Here is a 25697-nt window from a genome sequence, read left to right on the forward strand (position 1 = left end):
GTTGCTAGTTATTTGTCAATTACGTTATATAACACTCATTAGCAATCATATTGATGTATAGTGATACTTTTAGATGCATTGTGCATGGTGGATTTATGACGGTTCTAAATACAACACTGATTGAAAACACAATGCACGCATTTGACCACTTTATACACCTTTAGCGCATGGTGGATTTATGACGTTTCTGAATGACAACACTGATTGACAACACAATGCACACGTTGAACCACTTTATTACACCTTTAACGCAATAAATTATTGCGTTATACAAGTATAACGTAGCAATTTCATGCGTTATTCAAATCAATAATTCCACTGATTTTTCAGTAGAAATCAGTAGGTTCTACTGCTCATCCGTACTTGATTTGACGTAAAGTTGTATATCGCAGTAATTTGTTGCGTTATATGAAACCTTTAAACTCGTTATATAAAGCGGATAGCGAATTTTGGATGAAAGGAAAACATAAAATTTTATCCATCTTCTAAATTTCATCCAATTTCTGCATTGTTTACTTCTAAATTAGTCAAAAATGAAGAATGTTCCAACTGTTAGGGTTTCTTTATTTTGGGACGGTGAAATTATTTATGAGTCTAATAGTTTACGTTATGACTCTCCCCCAACATACCATGTTAAGTTTTCACTTAACTTAAAATACTCAAATCTACTCCAAGCCTTGTATAGTAGACTAAATGTTAGTAGGCGAGAATTTGATTTAACTATAATTGGGAGATATCTATTTTCTTTTACACTGCAAGGTTTAGTTAGTTATGGACAGTGGCATATCATAAACGATGACTCTTTGACTGATTATTTAAAGGCACCTTACGATTATAGGGAATGTATTACTTTGAACGTCTTTGAGATGTATGTAGAGAAGGTCCCCATAAATCGTCTTGAAGTCACGGCGAGAGCTCCTCGGGAAGCCCGAAATAGACCTCGTCGGGAAGTCCCGTCTAGAATTCGCCAGGAAATTTAGCCTGAAGTCACTGATGTGGAGCCTATGCATGAAAACACTTATCCTGACATGAGTATTTATGAAGGCATTTTGAGGAGTTAAATGTCTCTGGAAAGTTTAAGCAAGCAATTTGATGGACAGTGGTAAATATTCATCATGTGTAGTAGCATATGTTTATGGTAACAATGGTGTTGATTATAATTTTTAGGGGTTATACACCTGATATGAATAATATCAGGCAGTCCAACTATTCAACTATTCAAAGCGATGCTCCTTTCTCAAGTTTCGATGCAGTTGATTACTATCGGTACATCTACTTTTTTAACATCAATAGTATTATATTTGATGTTTAGTAGTTAAAATACTCTAGTTTCTTGTGTAGGAAATTTTTTACACAAAATGAGCTCGTTGCACCAAATGTGGATCATTCCTCAAACCCATAGAATGTTAATTCTTGTCGGTAGGTCCAGCATTTTTATATTAAATAATATATATATATTGATGTTTGGTAGTTAATATATTTTACTTATTTTCTATAGGAAAAGACCTGCTCTAGATGGTGTTGATTATTCAAATTATATAGATATATCATCCAGTGATAGCGACGACATACCTAATGCGGAGGAAGGTGAGGATGGTATTAATCCTTAAAATCAAGTAGAACTGTTAGAAGACATGATGAATAGTCCTTCACACCACGAAGAACTGAATTCGCAGCACCCATTTCACCAGCAAGAGTCGATACCGCAAAGCCAGTTTCAACAGCAAAAGTCAACTCCAGTTCAGTGGCATTCCAATGAGATTCCCTATCTTGATCATCTTCAAGGTCGCCCTAATGCCTTTGTCTTTACAAAGGATGATGATTATATTCGTCGAAGATTGTGGAAATAGACAAACGATTTTGTAAAAGATGATGCTCATATTGAAAAAGGCATGATTTTCAATTCAAAAAAGTCATTGCAAAGGGTTGTTAAGATTTATTGCATCCAGGGAATGAGGGAGTTCAAAGTTGATGATTCCATTCGAACATATTGGCGATTGGTTTGCAGGCGAAAAAATCAAGGTTGTCAATGGATGCTTGTTACAGTTCGCCTTTTCGCGGGTTAAGGCATAAAAGTTACTACGAGGTTGTTGGTGCTCTAAATTGGATATTTAGTTTTTAGAGTCGCCACCTAATTTATTCAAAAGGAAAATTAGAAAAACCGAATTTAAAGAGTTTTTCAGACCGAGAAAAAGTCTTTTTTGGACCAAAGTTCGAGGTAAAGGTTCCGGTGATCCCCCAGGGAAGGTTTTAAGCACCCTGGTATTAAGGATCCGTAGAATACGGTTGACCTACGAGCTTCACTGTAAGCTTATTTATTTGCTTATGTGTTAAAGTGTCACACCCTAACCTTACCAGGGTGCGATGGGCACCCGACCCTTAGTTAGGGCCGAGCGAACCCGCAGACTCTTATTACACACATGATCTCTTTGGACTTTTAAATCAAATACAAATGAAATTCATAGTAAATGCTTTCAGAATATTCTTTTCATCTTTCTTTAATCAAATAAAATCTGTAACCACATGGACTTTATAACATAACACAAAATGACACACCGGCTGATGGAGCCGCTTACAGACTGACTTCCAATACCCACGACTTTGTCTGCAAAGTCTCTAACATTTATCAGAAATCATAACACATATACTCTGACTCGGCAGCACTCCAGGAGCAAGTGGAGCTTGCCAACGCCGCTGGAACATCTTCTATATTGACTTCTACTCATCTGGGTGTACCTGCGCGGCATGAAACGCTGCTCCCGAAGAAAGGGGGTCAGTACGGAATATGTACTGAGCATGTAAAGCATGAAATACAAAAAACAGAACCATAATCGAAACGAACAGTACAAGAGTGAGTACATTATCCAGATTACCAAAGCGCTTATTTTCCAATCACAAATCGTGTATACAGATGTCATATGTCAGAAAAAGTACAGATCCAGAATATCAGAATGATTGTTTCCCAAGCACAGATCATATATGCCGAAGTCATATGTCAGAAGAAGTACGGATCCAGAGTGTCAGAATGTTTGTTTTCCAGACACAGATTATGTATATCAGGATCTTATATCGTATGTGTGCATATAACAGATCCCGACCCTCTCGTGAGGGACTCGGTGAACAGAATCATATAACAGATCCCGGCCCTCTGGTAAGGGACGCGGTGAACAGAATCATCATATGCCAAAATCATTTATCATATATTCATGTAACAGATCCCGGCCCTTTAGTGAGGGACGCGGTGAACAGAATTATCAATGCATGTCAGAATCATATACCATATGTGCAGATAACAGATCCCGGCCCTCTATTGCGGAACGCGGTGAACAGAATCATCATGTGTCATCCTGGCCGCCATCCCCATATCATCATATACAGATATACATATAACATAACCCGGCCCGCAAGGGAGAGGGACGCGGTGAACAATGCAGAGGAAGGCGCACGATAACAGAATCTGGCCCGGGACGCAGTGAATAGCATACTGAGACTTGCACGAACAGAGTAGTGCGAAACCATATGCACACAAATCCAGACTCCATAGATACATACACTTACCGAGGTTCGAAGGATCATAAACACGTTTCAAGTCAATCGGAGTTAGTATATGAAAGTTACAGACATTTTTACCACAGAACTTTTACGAACATTTCAAAGCAAATCTGAGATCTTTTACGAAAGTTAGGGACATTTTACTACAGAAACCTTTTTGAACGTTCCAGAAGCTATTTTTAGAAAATCAAAGCAACAATCATATTAAGTACCTTTTGAATATCGTTATGGATCGAATCAAATAAAGCTTTTGGAACCATATGTACGTATCAAAATAAATCAAAGACTCAACGGAATAATAAAACGTGCTATCAAAATCCAGACATTAGTCATACCAATATCTCTCGAATACCATACGAAAATATGTCAAACAGAACTTCGGACATTAACACATACAAAACTCTTTTAGGAACAAAACTCTTCATGCTCATCTCGTTGTCCAATCCTATAATAAGATCGATCATATGGAATATAGTCATATCAAGAAGTGAATAAGAATCATAAACAAACTCAGAATCAAAAAATAGAGTAATCCCCAGAGTACATATCATACCTTATTTGGCTCTAGGACATGCCAAAAGAAAGAAAGGGTAAGCCTTACATACCTGTTCGGCCGCTTATAAGCTACGCTTGTTCGTCCAAGCTTGTAAGTCTACATTTAAAAGGAATTTATGCTAATGTTAGCCTTTTCGTCGCACATTTGTACCATATTTCAAATCATACTATTTTATATTCTGCCGAAAATCGGGCAGCATCTCCCCTGTTTATATGCCTAGCCCGAATTCTCAATTCAGCAACCAACAACAACAACAACAATACCAACATTAATCATAATATTTCCAATACCAACGTATGCCATAAAACAGCCCACACATTATTTTCTAAATTCCTCAACCAACCAAATTTGCGATATAACTATTTAATAATTTTATTTCCGTAAGGGAGTCGAAATTAATACTAACAAAATCAATAACGACATCCTCCACATTCTACAAGTTGAATACATTTATTTTCATTCAAAATTCTCTTCAAATCTCATTCCATAATTCACAACGCCAACAAACGAATTTATCACACTATTTTCTCCGTTCTAGTTCGGTAGAACTCTAAATAAACTTATTAGCAATGAAAAGGAACCTTAATCTGACCTCAAGTGTGCATCCACCACGTCCACCCCCTTCTTTTTGGTTGATTTTTAGCTCAAATTGGAGGCAACGCAACATAGAACACTTTTCTCTTCACGGGCTTCGGGATTCGGGGCTCAGATTTTGGTCAAAATTGATCTTTTCTCTCTAAGCTCTCTTCTCTCTTTTTCTCCAGAATTTTCTGGGTGTTTTGTTTTGAAAAATGAGGAGAAAAGGCTGATATATCACTTAAATAAACATGGGTCATGGGCCTAACCCGGTTGGGCCCGGATTGGGCCTAGCCCACTGACCTTCCTGCCTTAAAACGTCCATATCTCCTTATACCGACGTCGCCTATGGACCCAAGACCTATGGTTAGAAAGACAATTCAATTATCTACAACTTATATTTCTTGGTATGTTTCCAAATTCTAAACTTATAATACCGTTTTTGCCCCTCGAAGTCAGATCACCCGAAAACGTTACTTAAAAATATTTGTTTGGAGGACTTCCACTTTAATTTGGCTCAAGGGTCCTTCTTGAGTTGTGTTTAACTTCACATATGTGATTCATATAACTTGTCACGTGTTCCAAAAAAATCTCGATGTGTAGGCCCCACCTCCGCTTACGAATAATCCGACGTACAAAAAAATACGAAATATAATACTATCAACGTGAGTTTAAATTATGTAGTAACAACGTGATTGTCAATGTTTGAGGAAGCACGTGTCACGCTCAGGCTCTGAAAATGCAGGGTATAACATAAAGTTTTCCGCAAAATATAGCATTTTCATGTTTATCATCTTCCCTTTTTTAGGAAATTCGGCAAAAAATCCCCTTATAAATAAGGGGTTTTGGTTTAGAAAAATCCGCGTAAGTGTTCAACCCACTTTATTTCTGGGCTAGGACACATCCGGGATCTCCTGAATAGAGTCGCTACTATTCTAGTCCTAACGAAATGTGTTTAGTACTTACGGGTTTTATATACTTATAGGAAAATATGAGATATATATATATATATATATATATATATATATATATATACACACACACACACATATAAGTCCATTTTAAATAAAGCTTAATAAGTCCGACCATAATCCTCATAGCCAGATCCGTCCAAAATCAAATGAGGCCCAAAGTCCATCTTCCGTTTGAGAAATTTAGTCCACAAAATGTCACAATATATTTAGCCAAGAGGCTGGCCCTAAAAAAATGTCATTTTTTTCATGTAAAGTCCAATTTTTCAGCTTCAATCCAAAGGTAAAAATTCAGTTTTTTAGCCCAAGTTCATTAGGTCTAATAGATTCAAGAATCTATCTAGTTTTTCAAAAGAGAACGCAGTCTACAAACGTGCCTCTTTCAAATAGGAACGAATGGTTTTGGTCCAAATTTTTTGCGGACTTCCAGGTCCACCATGAATCAGCAGTTTTAGCTCAGCAAACATATTATGTCAAGGTACTATCACTTGGTTGAAAAGATCATTTAGATTTAAAGCCACCATTTAATTTTTATCAGAAAAGATCATTTAGATTTAAAGCCACCATTTAATTTTTATCAAAACGTCTTCACTTCATGAAATCAGTTGGAAATGCCTTCCTATTGCTAATTTAAGAATCCCATTTATCCCAGCTTTGAGACAATATTTTGGCAAATCTTCACCATTTTATATCCCAAAATCGTTTAAAGGCCGAGTAAGAAAAAACGTTTTCTTTTTCATAAGCGGAGATTTTGTTAAAAAAAAAATAAAAAGATTTATGCCCATTTAAAATAGTCACCTACTTAGCTTAGTGTTAATCCTAATTCAATGTTCATAAGGGTTTCACTAATCGTAGAGGTTTAATTTTACAAACCATACATCAAATGATCAAGCAAGAAAGTAAAGCAATCCAGTTAATGGGCTACCCGCACCCATTAACACTATTTTCACCCATAGTGGGGCCTTCACCATTCTCACCCATGGTTGGGCCTTCACAGAAAATAACATTGGCTTCCCTTGCAAATAGCGAACACCAGACTCGGGCAAAAGTGGGATTGGGCCTCAGCCCAATCCTTGTATTTGAGAAGAAATGGCCCAGAAATGCAAAAAGAGGTTCCCAAATGAAAAGATAAAGAATTAATATCATATATGCATACTTAGGTAAACATCTAAACTGACCATCGAATTCAAATAGAATGGGCTCCAAAACAGTACAAAATTTGAACAACTTCAACCTTTAAACCAAAACAAAGATGGGGACATATCTATGTATATCCATGGTATACATAATCACACACATCCATAGGGATTTTTGAATGGTCAATTATAGGAAAGCTTTTACCCCCATATTCCTAATGCCGCACAAGATTCAAGGGGTTTCTTTGAACCCCAGGCATGGCAAACACTGGGAAGGCTTAAGCTTGATCCTTAATGACCACTTAAACCTCCCTATTAATGTATTGGATAGGAGTATACTATATGATATGCATATACATGTATGCCAAACTGCCTTGGTTAAATTCCAGGAAAAAGGGTACTTAAACTTGTAATGCAAAACAGTAGACAGAGGTCAAGTAATGCATATTAAACTAGCACATAGAAAACTCAACACTTTGATATATCATTATTTCATAGAACTTAAACAGGGGACAAACATGACCCTTCAAGAAGTTGTCACAAAACAGTGCAGGAAAGGAAAACAAATTGTGTTACATAAATGTAGGCATGATTTTAACCAAGAGGAAGACAATAACCAAACAACTAGTATGGTGTTTAAACACATTGAACCACATTCCCTACACCAGAATCACATATCAATTAAAGACTAAAGCATAAATTTCAACTTAACACAGGTTAATACCATTTGCAGAATCAACTAAGACCAACCCTTGCATTAATCAAGCTTAATTGCAAACAGGATCTAACTATGCTACCTCTATATTACCCTCTAGAGTGTGAACAATAGCACACAATGACCAGCTTAACTATACTCAAAATAACATCTAAACAGCACGTCCTAGAACAGGTTCAACACATAATGATCTTGTTTTAAGTTGATTTCCCTACTAACATCTGAGACAACTTCTCATTAGGTCACTATGTCACTTATAATTCAAGGTTAATGCAACAGAATAGGTATTAGCCATATCTAGAGTTATCAGCACACAACAAGCAGATGACCAAACACCCTTTCTGTAGCTAAGTTAATGTGTCTAGCTCATCCTTGATAAACATCCACAAGAAAACAAGATTTGAGTTTCCTATTCAAACATGGACTAAACTAATGGGCATATCCACTCAAGAAAAGAAAGAAAACATGTCAACCATAAATTAGACAGGCATAGGTGATATAAATGATATTTAAATGTCATTTCTTTAACAAAAGATCCCATAAACCAAGTCACAACACATGATTTGCCTATTATGAACAACCTGGACTAACACAAAGACTACACCATCATGACTTGTGTATTCGACTGACCATGAAACTAACCACATTACACATGATCCACAAGAAATGCACCATACAAAAGAACTTAATCATTCCGGAAAAACAAAAGCATAACTAAGATAGAACATCTTGACACTACGCAAACAAATAATTAAACCACCATAAAGAGCACATAGCATTGAGAATATAAAGAGAATAAGAGAAATGGGAAATTACCTTTTTAAGGCACAACCTTGAAGAGATTGAACATGGAATCAACTCCAAATGATCCAAACCAACACCAACACCCAAGAAAAAAGATTAAAAAAACTTTAAACTCACTGAGAATTTTAAAGGTTTCACGCATAAGCTAAAAACCACAGATGTTCTCTGTGCTTGTAAACTAAAAATTCGAGATTGCCCCCCTTTATGAAACAAAATAATACCCTATTTATAGAATCCGCTAAACCCTTAAAATCCCAAATCATCCGATATGGGACAATCCTCACAATTGGGATTTTTCCTCACACTTTGGTGTTGAAGGGCTAAGATCGGGTCAACTGTACATCAAGGGTCGAGATTCGAATAACAAGACCCAAATCTGAAAAGTTCATCATGAACCAATAGGATCTCAAGATTCAAAATCGCAAACAAACAAAAATCATTAAAGGATTGCAATGTTAGACCATTGAGCGAATACAATAATAATACGAAAAATCAAGTAAATAAGATCGTTAGCACCCCGTTTGGTCGATTCGTGGTAGTAACGGGTGAAAACATTGAATGCTTTGCCCTTTGAGGCCATGCAAGACTGTAAAAAGCAAAAAGCTCCTGCCACTTTGCCAAACATGGCTTCGATGACGATGAGAGAGAGGGAAGCACATGGAGGCAGCTAGGGTTTTGAGGGGAAAGGGGAGGGGAAAAGAGTATAGGGTTGTTTGGACGGCTGAAAAGGGCAAATGGGGCCTTAGCCCCTTATCTTATTTCACGAATTGGGCCGGGGCTGGCCCTTATTGGGCTGGACTCGGTCCCTTTGAATATATATATATATATATATATATATATATATATATATACACACACACACACACGCACATACACACACTAACGCAACAAAACAAAAAGGAAAGAATTAATGGGTACATAAAAAAAAAAAAAAAAAAAGACAATTTAAGAGATTGATTTGCTATTAAATTGAAACTAAACAACCAATTAATTAAAAACATGACTGATTTTCACAAAATATTAAATTTACTGGGATGGCCTTACTTGAATTTAAAGCATGAATTTGCTATTTTCAATTGTGGTCCCATTTGGGTAACTAATTGATTATTTCAATTGTAGTTGTAATTAAACACATAATAGGCAATTTACAAATATAATCATAACTAATTCATCTAAATCAATTATAATTATTTTGAGAATTATCCACATAAATTGAATATGCAGAGAATTAAAATTTCGGGGGTAAAAATGATTATTTGTTTTAATTACTCAATTTCCTTGAATTAAAATGGGGGGTAAATATTTGTTGATTTAAATTCTGATATTTGCATAATTAAATAAATAGCTATTTCACACTATTTTCTGGTTGAAGTTAGTAAATGCCTTATTAATTACTGTGAAATAATTTCCAAATGATTCATTATAGAAATTATTTTACCAAATAATAAAGGTAAAATATTATCTGCGTAGTTTAAAAAATTATCCTGATTTTTACTAAAAAAATATATTTATCACCCCATTTAATATTCAGACACTTTCAGCAATTAAAATAAATTATGGGAGGTCAAAAATTAGGTGTCAACAACTGTCCCTTCGGTGTTCGGGGATGGCGGGACCATTCCCGAGCACGAAATTTGACTAACCCTGATTTTTGACTGACCCAAGTCATATTGTCCCTTATTTTTATGCATTTTGTTTTTCAAAATATATGGCCAACCCCTGGTTTCTGGGTTTCCTACATATCTCAGGTTTCATGAGAATTCAGGTCATTTGTAGTTCGACATGATTATGACTTCTAAATGCAAATTGAAGCAATTTCTCATATTTTCCAGCTATCAAGCTGGGAAGTCCGGCGTGATTAGTGAAAGTGTGACTGACTCTCTGGCATTGAGTCTGCTTACATATCCCTGTCTTGGGAATCAAGTCACTTGTAGTTCGACTCAATCGGAGGAAAAGGGTATCCCTTATATGGGACTGCTTTTATGTGTTCCAGTGTGTGTCCAAACGGTTGCAGAATAAGAAAACATCAAAGCACATAAGCAATAAACAATCTTGTGTGGCTGGGCATGGTGAGAAGTGATCTTCTAAGTCTTGGCCGGAGAGCTTGACTCTCATAGGAACCCTATCTCGATCGGCTGTGTAAGAGAAAGTTCCACGTTTGCTCTGCAATCTGTCTGGATTTGATTTGATTTGCCTGCTCCTTGGCTGCTACCAATCTGCTTCCATCTGCTGAGTAATGTTGCTTTTTAGATGATGAACACTGCGGTCATCTGACTGGATTTACATTGTCTTTCCTTTTTAGCGAATACTGCGATCTCATGACCGGTTTTATATCGCTTTGTTGTCTTGTAACTTATATGCATGACCCGTTCGGTAATTGAAATAAAATGCTCTCTTGGCATGTATGTATGAATGGCCTTCTTGGCGATTGAAATAAATGGTCCCTTTGGCAATTAAAATAAATGGCCCTCTTGGCATGTTTGTATGAATGACCCTTTTGTCATGTTGTATGAATGACCCTCTCGGCAGCAGGAAAATAAACGTGCAATGGCCCTCTTGGAAATTTGTATGAATAGCCCTCTCGGTATGTTTGTATGAATGACCCTCTTGGCATGTTTGTCTGAATGGCCCTCTCGGCATGTTCGTCTGAACGACCCTTTCGGTAGTAGAAAAATAAACGTACAATGGCCCTCTTGGCAGCAGGAAAATAAACGTGCAATGGCCCTCTTGGCAAATAAGAAGAAGTGATGCGAATGACAAATATGGCCCCTTCGGCTGAATCGTCTTTCTTTCGTCCGTTATCCTGGTTGTGACCCTCTTGGTCAGATGTGCCGTTTTGTTTTACTATGACCTTTTTGGCCAAACTTTTGCCATTGTGGCAATTTCCAAGGATTCTGTAACAATTGTGGCTTAATATTTTTCCCTTTTGAAATTCAAAGCCTTTTGTAGCCCTCGCGGTTGGATATATATATATATATATATATATATATATATTCCGAAGGGCCGGATCTCAACAGCGGTCTGGACCCCTTTTTAGCGAAACGTTTCCTGCACATGAAGCAAGGTTAGAAAAAGGATCATCTTCCGATATCTCGAGGACCTGCATTAGAAATGGGTTAGTTTTTCCTATTTCAAGTTGATCCGCGATGCCAGCGTTGCCGCATCTTCAGCTTTCTGGACCCGAAACCCCTTTAGCTCCGATATTCAAAAGATAAACCTATTTTAATTATGCAGAAAAATCATTTTTTGTGATGCTACCATAAGGTTATCTAGTTCGTGGAAAAATAAAAGCATTATTTCTTGTCATGACATGCGCTTTGAATGAGGGAAATTCTTTCTTCCGTGACTGGGGTTTTTGCTTCCTTATGCGGAATTTTTGAGACCCTTTCTTAAAAATTCTGCCCCAGTTTAAATTTCGGTCTACAAATTTTCATGCCGAGTCTTCCGGTCTCCTCAAAATTTCTGCCCCAGTTTAGAGTTCTGGGTTGGCTGATTTTGAAGTGGATTGACGACGCGAATTTTTTAGATCCTCTCAAAAATTCTACCCAAGTTGGGCCTGCAGCAATCCCCGATTCTTTGTGAAGTCATAACTCTAAGGCTTCCTAGGGGTTTTCTGGTTTTTTCTTTTGATGCTACCGAGCTCAAAGAGCGCCAACGTATCTTGTCGAAGCAGGAATTCAGGTCGAACGTAGTTCAGAAATAAAACAATGGATTTTTGGTTTTTACTAATAAAGTGACTGGGTCCCAAATGAACTGCCTACGTATCCCACTGTGGGGAAATCAGGTCATTGCATAATTCATATTACAAAAGATATTTTTGTTTAGCCTATCTATTACAAAACGGTTACAAGCAAAAGAAAAGAACAAATACAAGAAAATAGAATAATGATTACAAGCAGAGAGTACTATTACAACTAAGAAGCTCCTTCTTCATGCACAGTAGCGCTTGATTGCATCTAAGTTGATCGGTTTCGGCCACTCTTGACCGTCCATTTCTGCCAATACTACTGTTCCTCCCGAGAGTACTTTGCAAATTACGTAAGGCCCTTACCAGTTGGGAGCAAACTTCCCTTTATATTCCTCCTGATGTGGAAAAATCCGTTTGAGCACCAGTTGCCCGATTTGAAAGAGTCGGGTTCTAACTCGTTTATTGAAAGCTCTTGCCATTATATGTCGGTACAACTAACCATGACATACAACAACCATCCTTTTCTCATTAGTTAAGGCCAATTGCTCATATTGAGCTCGAACCCATTCAACATCGTCTAATTCTGCTTCCTGAATGATTCTCAAGGAAGGTATCTCAACTTCAGCGGGTCTGACTGCTTCAGTTCCATAGACCAGTAGGTATGGAGTTGCTCCTGTTGAAGTCTTGGTCGTAGTACGGTATCCCAATAAAGCATAAGGCAACTGCTCGTGCCAATTTCCTCAATATCCTTTTAATATTCTTGTTGGCTGCCCCTACGGCTCCATTCATTTGCGGCCGCTAAGCTGTCAAGTTTCGATGGGTGATGTTGAATTGCTCACAGATATCCTTCATCAGGTGGCTATTCATATTTGCTCCGTTGTCTGTTATGATGGACTCGGGCACACCGAATATGCATATGATGTGGTTTCGCACAAAGTCTACCACCACTTTCTTTGTTACTGATTTGTGATGTTGCTTCTACTCACTTGGTAAAATAGTCAATGGAAACCAAGATGAACCGGTGGCCATTCGAGGCTGCGGGCTCAATAGGTCCAATAACACCCATGCCCCAAGCGATGAAAGGCCATGGTGAGCTCATAGTGTTAAGTTCACTTGGAGGGACTTTGATTAGATCATCGTGCATCTGGCATTGATGGCACCTTTGCACATATTTGCAACAGTCATTCTCCATAGTCATCCAATAATATCCGGCTAGTAGAATCTTCTTTGCTAGTACGAATCCATTCATATGGGGTCCACATGTTCCCGCATGTACTTCTTCTAGAAGTTTGGTGATTTCGCTAGTATCTACACATCTAAGCAGACCCAAATCTGGAGTCCGTTTGTATAGTACTTCTTTATTTAGGAAGAAACCGTTTGCCATTTTTCGGATGGTCTTCTTTTGTCCATTTATAGTGCCTTTGGGGTATTCCTCTCCTTCCAGATACATTTTGACGTCGTTGTGCCATGACTTTCCATCTAGCTCAGCTTTCACGTAGCAACAACGCCCATGTTCTTCTTTCAGACTTATCCTTAGCGGGTCGATGTGACTGCTTTCAGGATGCTGGATCATTGACGCTATTGTGGCCAACGCATCAGCAAATTTATTGGCGTATGTCGAAACTCAATCTTTTTAAAATTCTTGCACAATCTCTGTGCCAGGCTCACATATGGTAAGATTTTTTCATTCTTAGTGGCCCATTCACCTTGTACTTGATGAATCAGCAAGTCAGAATCTCCAATGACCAATAGTTCATTGATGTCCATATCTAGCGCCATTCTAAGGCCTAGTATGCAGGATTCGTATCCAGCCATATTGTTGGTACATCAGAATTTGAGCTTAGCGGCCATGGGGTAGTGTTGACCATTTTCTGATATATCAAGACCGCTCCTATTCTGGAACCTTTGTAATTCACTGCTCCGTCAAAGAACAATCTCCAGCCAATATAGGATTCTGTTGCTTCTTCTTCTATAGCCAACACCCCTTCTACTGGAAAATGAGCTCGAAACGGTTCAAGCTCCTCATCCACCGGGGTTGCGGTTAGTAAGTCAGCCAAGGCCTGTGCTTTGACGGCATTACCCTGTAGTGGTACACTCCCCATGGGGTGATGAAAGCTGTCTTCTCGGCATCCTCTCTATCATTAAGATCTGGTGGTAGCCGGCAAAATAATCTACAAACGAATGTAACTCGTGCTTGGCACAATTGTCTATGAGTATATGTATGTTCGGGAGTGGAAAATTATCCTTTGGGGTAGCCTTGTTAAGATCTCGGTAATCCACGTAGATTCTTATCCTGTCGTCTTTCTTGGGCACAGGACTATATTGGGTAGCCATGTGGGATAGGATGTCACTTCTACCACTCTGAACTCAATCTGTTTCTCCATTTCATCTTTGATTCGGATACGAAGATCCGGTTTGAATTTTTGGGTTTTCTGTTTTACTGGAGCAAACCCCTCATTGATGGGTAGCCTGTGGGACACTATGCTGTTACTTAGCCCTGACATGTCGGCGTACGACCATGCGAAGACGTCCACGTACTCCCTCAGTAAACTTATCAATTCCTCTTTGAGAGGGATATCTAGGTGTGCACTTATCCTTGTTTCCTTGACAGCCTCTTCATCACCCAGATTTATGGCTTCTGTTTCGTCCAAGTTCAGCTTTTGCTCGTTCTCCAATTGTTCTACTTCCTCTGTGACACCCTCGGGTAGCATTGTAGTCTTGTCGTATTCCTCATATTCTTCTTCATTTACGCTGCCAAAATTCAAGGCGAAATATGTTAGTATAAAACATGCATACAACAATAAAATAGTTTTAATAAACCGAGCTTCATTAATTTAAAAACATTTAGGAGTATAAACTGTGGTCCTGGCTTGGGTCAAGCCATTTCCATTTTTGAAAACATTACGAGGTATGTAAGCGACAAAAAAGGTGAGTAATCGGCCTCGACCGATTCTCCCTATTTTCAAAATAAATTCATCTTTCTCTACCGAAGAGCCAATAACGGAGTAGAGGTCCAGTTGGACTACTGCTCACCCGGTTCTGCCTCTCTGATGCTGGGTGTTTCAGCATATTCTTCCAGAATAACGGAGCAATCTTCCTCTTGTAATAGCATCCTTATCCCTTCTTCAATGTTAGCATCCTCAGGCACAGGCATTCTGTGGGGAAATGACTGGTATAGACTTGGATGGGTTTGTAAAGATCTGCAACCTCTTGTCTCTTCTTGGTAGGTATCTCTTCCTCTGTTGGGATGTAGCCAAGCCCAAAGCGAAAATTATCTTGAAGGATAGGGATGGGCTCAGTGATGCCTTGCAGATTCTTCCCTAAACCTTTTCTGGGTTCAAACCCGTTTAGAAGCATGGTGGAAGCAATCATTTTATAAACCGTCAGCATGGGAGTTTCCATGGAGTCTATCTTGTGGGCTGCTCCTACTAACTCCACGACATGGAAATCCGTTCCTTTAGGTGAGGCTTCAATGACAGGTAGAGAATTGTCTGGATAATTGTGCATGCTGGCTTTTCCATGGACCACCACTCCTTCTCCTTTCTAGAAAATTTTACAGATTGATAGAGCGAGGATGGTACTGCCCCTGCCATATGGATCCATGGTTTTCCCAGAAGAAAATTGTTATTGGCGGGTATTTTCATGACTTGGAATTCAGTGGTGAATTCAGCAGATCCTATTTGGAAATCCAAATCAACTACTCCAGTGGCGTGACAACGTCCTCCGTCAAATGATCTTATATTAGTATGGCTTTGACGAACCTTTCTAAGGTCATACCCCAACTAGGTTAGGGCAGATTCAGGGTAAATGTTAAGTCCTGCCCCATTGTCAATCACCACCTGAGTTACCACTTTGTTGCGACGCATGATAGTGATGTGCAATACTTTGTTGTGATTTCGGCCATCCTTGGGCAATTCTTTTTATGTGAAGGCAATTTGATGTTCCTCCATAACATGGGCGACCATTTCGACCAAGTTTTCACTGCTTGTTCCCACTGGGACATGCTCTTCATCTAACACATTCATTAGAGTCAGGCGGTGTTGGGTGAACTTTGCAGCAACACTAGCGCCGATATTTAGGCCGGTGTCTTCTTTAAATTCTTAACAATGGAATATTCATTCGACTGCATTCGACACCAAAAGTCTTTGACTTCACCTTCAGTGATAGTCCTTTTCTGATTGCCCTCCCTTCGGGGTGCCCTTTGGGCTAGGTCTTCAAGAGTATAATAACTCCCTAATCTTGTGATACCATGTGCGGTGGCAACTTGGACTACAAACTCTTTTTGAGGTGGCGCTGGAGTTACCTGAGCAATGTGTGTTGTCACTGGTTCAGGGATTAGTACCTTGAATTGCGGGCGTTACTGGAAGGATAGTGATGCTACTGTGCGTTTAAGTTCTTTCATAGAATCGCGGTTTGTGGGCCTTCCTGCGACCCAGTCTTCTTCTATCTCGATCATGGTAATCACGTTGCTGCCATGGTTTGGCAAAGGATTGGTGTTCACATTTGGAGGGGCCGTTTGGAGTACAATTGCTTTTCGGTCAATCAGATTCTTTATTTTATACTTGAGATTAATGCAATCCTCAGTACTGTGCCCTATGCCATTGAGTGATAGGCACATGTTTGGTCAGCTCGGTAAAATCGGTTCTTTGGATTAACGACCTTTGGTGGAAGTACTTGGATCATTCCAGTCGCACTTAACCTTTTGAACAAATTGGTCCGAGATTCCATCAGCGGAGTGAATACCCGAGGGGGTTTCTTCTCAAAATTTGGACGTGGCGCATTATAGGCATTTGGTGGGGGTTGATTCTGGTAGGAATTGGGTTGGTTATTTTGTGGGGTATGGTAGATGGGTGGGGGAGTCTAATAATTTGGCTGTAGAACTTGGTAATTTAGTAGGGGTGATTGGAAGGCATTTGGTGGAGCTTGGTAGTTTTGGGGTGGTGATTGGAAGATCTGTTGCGTGTAATATATGGGCACCGTGTTGTAAAGGGTGGGTACGTAGGTATTTGGAGGAGGCGAAGCATATGCTTCCATCAGGAAATCTTCCCTTCTTTTGGGCTTAGGGGTGTGTGATATGTTAGCCACGTCTTCTTTCTTCTTATGCATGAACCCGGTTGAACCTGAGCCAACGGATTTTCTAGTCATGCTTATGATTCAGCCGGTTTTAAGACTGTCCTCTATGGCCTCGCCCATTTTGACAAATTCAAAGAAAGGTTTCCCTGCCATTGAAAGCATTCTATCATAGAAGTTCGTCTCTTGCGAGCCGATAAAAACCGACATAAGTTCTTCTTCGCCCATAGGAGGTTGTACTTGGGCGGCCTCCGTTCTCCACCTGCTTGCATATTCGCGGAAGTTCTCGGTGGATTTCTGTTTCACTTTCTCTAGATAATACCTATCTGGCACTGTCTCCACATTAAAACGGAATCTTTCCATAAGCAGCGGCCATGTCTTCCGATGTGACCCAATAGCGTATATCTTGCGTCGTGAACCATTTTGAAGCTTCTCCTGTCAGACTTCGGTTGAACAACCCCATGATGAGCGCTTGATTGTCTCGGACACCAATCAATTGGTCGCAGTAGGCCCGCAAGTGAGCTTTAGGATTGCCCGTCCCGTTAAACAATTCGAATCGGGGTACTTTGAAGCCTTCGGGTAAATCCAAATTGGGATACATGCACAAATTGTCATAGCTTAGCCCTGTGCCAGTGAGGGTAGTCCTCATAGATCGTTCCAACGTTGCGTTCATCTTCCCCTCAAGCCTTTCCTCCTGTTTTTCCTGTTCGTCCTTCCACGCCCTCTCCATCTCTTCATAATGGTCAATTTTTTGATCGGGTGAGAAGGTACCTAGCGTGACAGGTGTGTGAAAAGAAGCAACAGGGAGAATTTAGGTAATCGGGGTGCCTTTGTCAGTTGGTAATGGGGCGATGCTTGGTTGTATAGTGATGCCAGTGTGGGTATTTTGTGGTGCTGGGTAAGAGGGGATAGAGTGGGCGGTTTCGGGCATTTGGTTAAGGTTAAGTGGTGGTAGGATGTGGCTTGAGGCATCGATGTGTCCATCAATTGGGGTGAATGGCATGGTGGTCACAACGGACCTAGTGGGGAAGTGATCTGGTAATGGCGAATTCAGAGATGGAAAAAATAGTGGAGGCCTTCTTTCCTCAGCAGAGGCCTCTCGGGCAGCATTAGCAACTTTGTTTCACGCCACTTCCTCTTGACAGTGGGCGATCTTTTCAAACATCATTTTCATGACGTCTTCAGTAGGCGATGATTCGGGCAGCTCGCGCAGAGGCGGTTCCCTGAAAGTGATGTCAGTGGGAGTAGCTTCGTTCTCCGAAGTACCAGTCATTTTGTCTTTGCCTTTGTTTGTAGGGATAAGGATGCTATAGCAGCTTTAGACATTGTGAAGTATGCCAGTGTGAACACGAATCAACTTCTCTTTCAATAAGAAAATAATAACTCAAAGGAAAACAAAGTTAGTTTCGTCAAAATAAAGGAAGGAAAAGCAAGATATCACATAAATGGCAGTTTAAATCACTTAGCACAAAAAGGATCATATGTTTGATTCAAATGCTCAATTGATCTCTTGTACCGATTTTGGGTACCTGGGCTTTGTTGGAGTGAGGGATATCATATTTATAATATATAGGGACCGAGTCTTACCTAGACTGCCTACGTATCCCTCCGCGGGAAGTCAGGCCCTTCCGTAGTTCGGCTAACATCAAAATAATCCTAAACCTACCCGTGACCAGGCCTAATAGAGGCTTCCTACGTATCCCTCCTTAGGACAGCAGGTCGGCACAGTTCCGTTTACACAAAATAGGGGGGACAAATCCATGTTAAATACAAAAATGGGATCCCCTAAAACTACCCAAAAGTGACCTTTCTTTTGAGGTCAATATAGGTTGTTTGTCCGTTCAACCTATCCTAGCCCTAAGGCTCCCAAATCCTAAAACCAAGAAGGGAGCACTAACCAAAGGGCTCCCTTGTGGACCAAATTTTCCAACTCAAAGTTGAATGCATCGCATTCTTCTATGTCATGCCTTAAAGCTCCAAAATGGTACAGACACATTTTGCGGCAGCCAACTCCTTCAGTTTGAGCTCTTTTGGTTCTGATGGGGCGAATGTTCCCAATACTGACCAATTTATTGAAGATATTGGCGTAAGAGTCTCTGAATATAGTGAAGTCGTAACGCCAAATACGAGTGTTCCGAGTAATCCCTTCAGTTGGGATGATGTTGTTATGGACCAATAGTGAATGCGGGCCCCACATCTTGGTGATACTCTTCTCATCTATCAGTATGATGAGTCTCCTTTTGAAGGCTAAACATTCATTGAGGGTATGCCCTGCTTGATCCTAGTGATAAGGGCATCTCTTATGTGCGAAAGCCGGAGGGCAAGGTGGCAACCCGTCCAAGCAAACACTGACTATTCCTTTGCTTCGGAATTTGATCATCATCTCCTCATTCGTGACTTGCTGAGGTGAGACTCAGTAGGGACAATCCAACGCTTTGACCGCGATAGTCCAACATTCAGGTGAAGTTGGCCGAGCATACTCCATTTTCTCTCTGGGCTCCTCCCGAGGACTTGATAACACTGCAGAAGCTCCTTCCCCTTTAGGGCTTGATGGTACAACATAGGTTTCTTCCCTTTTTATGCTTAAAGGCACAGCAGAGGCATCCCCTTTTGATGGCCATGTGGGCTCCTGTGGGCCCGACTCCATTTCTTTTTCCTCGGACTCTTCCATTATCGGGATGTACTCGGGAAGAATCCCTTTTCCCGTGTCAATGACATTTTCTCCCTGAACTTTGAAAGGTTTTTCAGGTGAGCTTTCCGCCGAATCCAATAATTTATCCTCCTCCTTTACTATCCGGATCTGCTTCTCGAGATCTGGAATCTTTCGTCGCAGCGAAACCTCATTCTTCTTCATGACCTCGAGCTCAGACGCAGTCTTGTTGTTTGTCTTCAGATTCTGAGAAAATAGTTGGGCTTAGTGTGGGTACTTTTGTTAGTTGTTTTTCTTTGGGTGAGTAGACAGTATTACAGACCAATTGAGCATTTAAACGAAACATATGGAAGCAAATAAAGCCACACAAAGTAGTTCATAAGAGTATATTACTCGCGTTCTTAAATATAACTAAACATTTGAAACATAAATATGCCATTTGAATTAAACCATTGCCCCATAATCATTAGTGTTGACACCCAATTTTGGCCCTCTCTTTTTGTTTAATTAATTTCACTATGCTTCTCAGTCTTAAAAATACCCCAAAATGAGTTTGGCATATTTTCTTTCATTACTACACTAATTTTCAAGATGTTATTTCTTTAATTTAAGATCATTTTTTTATTGTTTCTTAAAAATTACCAAACGTCGTATTTTATAATTAAAAATTACTAAACATCATACTTTATAATTAAAATGACTCGAAAATAATGTTGATATTTTTATATCAATATTGGTGTTGCATTTTTCCTTTAATCCTACTTATTACCGTATTAATCATCTTTTAATATATTTTGTAAACTAATTACGTATATTAAATTACTTGTATTGTAATTTGTATAGGTGTAGATTTTTGGGAATTAATTAGGACAAAGAAGCATATTTTAATTAATTGATAGAAGTAAAAAGGGATTGGGAAATAATTCATCTACCTAAAATTTGGGCCAAATCCTATTCCTATCCTACAAAAATCTGTGGCCCAACCGCAGCTACCCGGCCCAAACCCCTACAACTAAATCCACCTAAGTCCCTAACCCATGTTCAGTAACTAAAATTCACTAACCAAACCAGCCCCTTTCTCTCCCAAAAGGAAACCTAGCCGTCACGACCACCCCACCCCACCCCCCATCACGTCACTTCCGCCACCGCACCCATCGGACCACCGGACAAACTCCTGCGCCGACATCACCCATCGCCTATCACCTATCACCTTTTCCCTTTTTGAAGACGTTTCCCAAAAGCTGTAAAGGGAGAGATTCTTAAATCCTTCGGTCTGGGAGATAATCGTCCTTCAATTTGATGAACAATGGCAAGAACCACCATACTCTACACCCCAACGGCTCTTTCCCTTCCCAATCAGTCTGCAAAGGTGAGATTTTTTCACCCCTTTCACCATCTCATCTGTTGAAAACGTCAATTCCCCCCCCCCCCCCCCCCCCCTCTTTAATTCGAAATTCAAAGGCAAAAGCTTCTTGAAGAAGCTGTTGAAACGCCCCAATCTTCAACTATAAATACCGGCCTTTGAGGGCTGTTTTAGGACAGGTTGAACAATCACAAAAAATCCCTTTTATTTTTTCAAGTTTTCCCTCATCAAAATTCCCTTTGCTAAAAAAACTTGGATTCTCAGAAAAAATCTTATTTTCGATTGTCGCTCTAAGTTTTAATTGTCAAAATCCCTTCTTTTAGTTCTCGGCTGAGCAAAGACCACCTCAAGCGGATTCCGAGACTCGACGACGATAATAGCCTCAGTTTGCTGTCACGGACAAGGTAATTCTCATTTTTATCTTGGTATTTTATTCCAGTTCTGTTAGTTCAGGTCGGGTTAGTTCAATTCAGTTTTATGATTTGAATGTTCCTGTTTTCTTTTAGCTCTTGAGTGTAAGGTATGGAGTTATATTCTTTCCCTTTTATTTAGCTCATGATAATGTGTTAGGAAATCCATTTAGATGCTAATAGAATGTAAGCATGTGTGGATATATATCTTGTGATGTAATTTGTTCAGCTATGTTTTGTTCTCTGGTAATGTATATTAGTTTATGTAGCTTCTCTAATAATATAGACTAGTGTATATTGCTTTCTCTCTGTGTCTCTAGTGATGTTAGATTAAAGAATGTTTGTTAAATCCTGTTTTGTCTTTAGAACAGTGTTCACCAGCACGATAAAACCTCGGTCGTTTCCTTCAATATTAATTGAATTCCCTCTATGAGACATCTATTCCTTTTATACTAAGTTAGTAGTTAATGCCATTGGAATTTTGTTTCAGTGAGAATCAGCGCATTTGAAATTGAAATTTATTTTCAACTGAAAGCATGTTTAATACAAATATGTGTCAAAACCCAGTTTTTCCTATGTAAACAACTCCCTTAACAGTTTGGATTGTCTTTTAATAAGTACGGTGTGCGTTAAAGAAGCAGCCCTTCGTCTCTTCTCATTATTTATCTATTTTCCTCTCTGCTTTCCAATGATTTATTATTGTGTTTAGTTGTTTAACTCTCCTTGCTGTGGTTGCGATAAATTCTGTTTGGGAAGTATAATTCAAATGTTTAGCCCCTCTCCACCAGTTTAAATGGAAGCCTGAACCTTTTTTGGTGCAGTGGCACACTGATTTGTCTAGTGTATCCTAATCAAAAAGACTTTAGTTCGTTATCTTTTTTTCTAGTATACATAGTAAAATCAGTAACTGACCAATTAGCTGAGCTTATGGATTAATAGTTCCTTAGTACTCTTAGTGTTGTTGGTTAAGATGTTTCAGTTTCCCCTTGTTTAAATCAAAGACAATAGATTAGTTTAATGTGGAATGACTCTTGAACTTCAGATTTGTCCCAGGGGAAACCTTTTGGGAAATAGTTTATAGTAATGAGAGCTTCTGATGTTAATCTTTGTTGAACTTTACCAACCAAGTTAATGGTTCAATATTAGCATGAATCCGAGAAATTTCTAGCTAATAACTAAGTCTATCTCATTAGAATAGGATGCTTTCACCCTTCCTTCTTTGTTGTGATTCATACTGGCTTTGCTCTAAGTTTAGTTGGTCTATAGTGTTATACTCAGTCGGAATGGATCCCTAGCATTGTTGCAAATAAATTGAGGTGTTAACTGGGTGTGAGAAGAAGAGTCCTTACTTAAATGAATCTGTCCCAAAGGTGAAATCCAAACCTCCCTTTTCTCAAAACTATCTGTTGCCATACATGCTTTAACTGAATGAAATGTTCAAAATTGGCTACTGATTTTTATCCAAAACTCTCTTTCAAATAATTGGTTCAACTCTAGTATTCCTTATATCTTTGAGAAATATTTTGAATGATCCAATCTAACTCTTTAAAGTTGGTTTAAGTTCATGAGTTTGCTAAATATGTCATCCTCTAGTTTTTTTTTTTTTTTTTTTGCATATTCAAAATACCAAACACAACTATTGCCTAGTTCAACCAAGGAATATGGACTCCTTCTCTGTGAAATTTGGGGCATATTCGATTCTGCCTCCTTTATCTAAACAAAGATTTATTTTTACTGAAGTTTTATTACTTTTACAAATCAATCTTGTTGAAAGTTCAGCATCATGGTTCAAATTTGAGAAAATAGTGATGGTTTAGCATGCCTATTGTTTTTCTCTTAGAGTTGGCTATGATATTTTCCTTTAGCTTTAAAACTGGAGTAGTCAATATGCCAATTGAGTAAAAGATAGATCACTGTTGATGTGTGCTTGTGTCCATAATTAGAAATACAACTTATGTGTGTAACTATTTTAAAACTCTATTCCATCTTTAGATCTGAACATGGAATTTAGTTCATTATGTGTTATATTGAAGTTCAACTTGGGGACAAATCTTTAAAAGAGCTACTAAACATGTTTTTCTTTTGAAGTTTGCTTGGTTTTAGTCAACCTGCTCTCTTTAAATGTGTTAGTTTAAGATATACACCATCTGTTTTGAGTTAATTGCCTCTGATGATCTAAGACATTCCCAAGTAACTGTAATATTGATTTCTGAGGTGTCTGTTGACTCATATAGCTTCCAAAACACTAAGTTGATTCTGCCCTTTTGTCGAAACAAAGATTTACTTTTGTTGAAATTTATTGCTATTACAAATCAGTCTGGTTAAGTTCAACAGTGATTTTGTCTCAATTTTCTTTACCGTCCTATTCAAAGAAATAGATTAGGAGTTAGAACATGTTCTACTTGGATTTAGAACAGATGAAAAGAATAGGCTTGAACCCAACACTATTAAGAAAGAATGAAGAAGAGGATCTTAACTTGAACTTGCCATGATTACCTCTTTCAACTCTCTAAAGTTTGCATAACTCTTGGTGATAAAGGCTAATGTGGAACCTTGATTTTTCTCTAATGATGTTATTATCTGATGATTGCATATAGCTTCTGTTATGCATTGAACTCTGTTATGTTATTCTTTTCCTACTGATTATGCTGGTTGAAAGTCAAGGAAAACTTTGGTATGGTTTAGCCTCCTCCAACAACCTACCATGTCGAGGTTCTAGAAATCTTTGGATCTTGTGTGGCGTCGGAAACGCAGATGGTGGGAGCCCCTTTTGTTGCCTTAGTCTTTTAAGCCTGATGCTTTGTTCTATATGGTCAATCTTGGAAAGTTGATATTTTTTTTAAGAATTATGTTGCGTTGATGCACTCCTTCCCATATGCTGGTTTGGTAGCTACTAAAGCCTTGTGCATCAAGCTATTTTGAGTGTTTGTTGTCCCTGTTCTTTGTCAAAGACTGCCTTAAAACTAAGTAGCTTTCAAAGGAACCTTATTTCATTTGGCCACGGCTTTTTGATTAGAAACTAGTGCTGAATGACTACCAAACTTGAATCTATTGTTGTCTTAAACCATTTTCAAGATTTTGATTAAATATGGCAGATGAGGTACTTATTTCATCTTATTAAAACCTTCTTTAGGGATACTCTTCCTGATTTCTCATCCTTCAATTCTTTAAAGTGACTAATACTTGGTTTTGCTTTCCAGATTGTTCTCTTTCACTATTATGTACTGTTATGTTTCATAGACTCTCTTAAAGTTGCGGGGTAACAAAATATGAGTCTGTTGGATGCAAGCATGAAGGATTTCTTTTAGCTCTACATCTACCTGATTCAAAGTGTGAACATTCTATTGAGTTTAGGAATGTAGCTGTTTCTTATTAGACCTTTGAATGATGTTGGAATTACGTTAATCACCCCTCTCTTAAAAGATCAAAGGGGAAGTCCTATTTGAATTCTAGAAATCTCTTAATAGGCTTACTTTATCTCAAACAGCGTGTTGTGCTTACCAGTTGATTTAATGTGTTATTATGCAACTCTAATCCTTTTCTTTTCTTTCTTTTTACATGAACACCATGGGAGCTTGTTGGAGTTGTGGCTCAACTCTAATTCTGCCCAGGTCATAGGAGCAGTCAGTAGCAGATTTATTTGCTCGTGTCTAGCCGTCCCTTACTTTCGCGTCAAAAGAATCCACGTCCCTCTTCCTCCCTTTAAATTTTATATCTTTTGTATTACTATATGTTATTTGCACCCTTTGACTAACATCTTTTATGGGTTTGTATTTGTAGTATTTTGTTTCTTGCTTGTTTGTGAACTCGTGAATGGCCGAGCCTTGTCATTGGCCACTTTTCCTTAGATATAAATCTTGGTTTAAGGGTAGCTTAGGATAAAGAAGTGACAAACATCCCTTTAATTTTGCGTATTTCATAGGTTGTAAATATTTTCTAACTAATAGATAAGGCTGATTTTTTTTTCTTTTCTTTAAAAGTTAACTAACGTTTCTATTTAAATTCGTTTTAACAAAAATTAGCGATCTAAATAGGGGTTTCAAAAAGGTAAATGCATATTTCATGGGCATATGGAGCAGGTTAGATTCTTTGAGTTTAATTAAGAATTTTATATTAGGGCTCTAAGTTTAGTGGCTAAAGTTATTTTACGAGAGCTACAAGGTGCATACTCTATTTTTTTTATATACATATATACACTATCTTTTT

The 25697-nt window shown here is 38.7% G+C and overlaps 1 long non-coding RNA gene across 1 annotated transcript; it reads left to right on the forward strand.

Annotated features, from left to right (window-relative positions):
* The first annotated feature begins 20770 nt into the window (after positions 1–20770).
* LOC132638048 (uncharacterized) lies at positions 20771–25362 on the forward strand. The gene is made up of 2 exons (XR_009581590.1): positions 20771–21087; positions 21405–25362. It is a non-coding gene; the product is annotated as an uncharacterized LOC132638048 (long non-coding RNA).
* The last annotated feature ends 335 nt before the right edge of the window (positions 25363–25697 follow it).

This window comes from Lycium barbarum, chromosome 1 (assembly GCF_019175385.1).
Source record: "Lycium barbarum isolate Lr01 chromosome 1, ASM1917538v2, whole genome shotgun sequence".
In the NCBI taxonomy this organism is placed as follows: Eukaryota; Viridiplantae; Streptophyta; class Magnoliopsida; order Solanales; family Solanaceae; genus Lycium; species Lycium barbarum.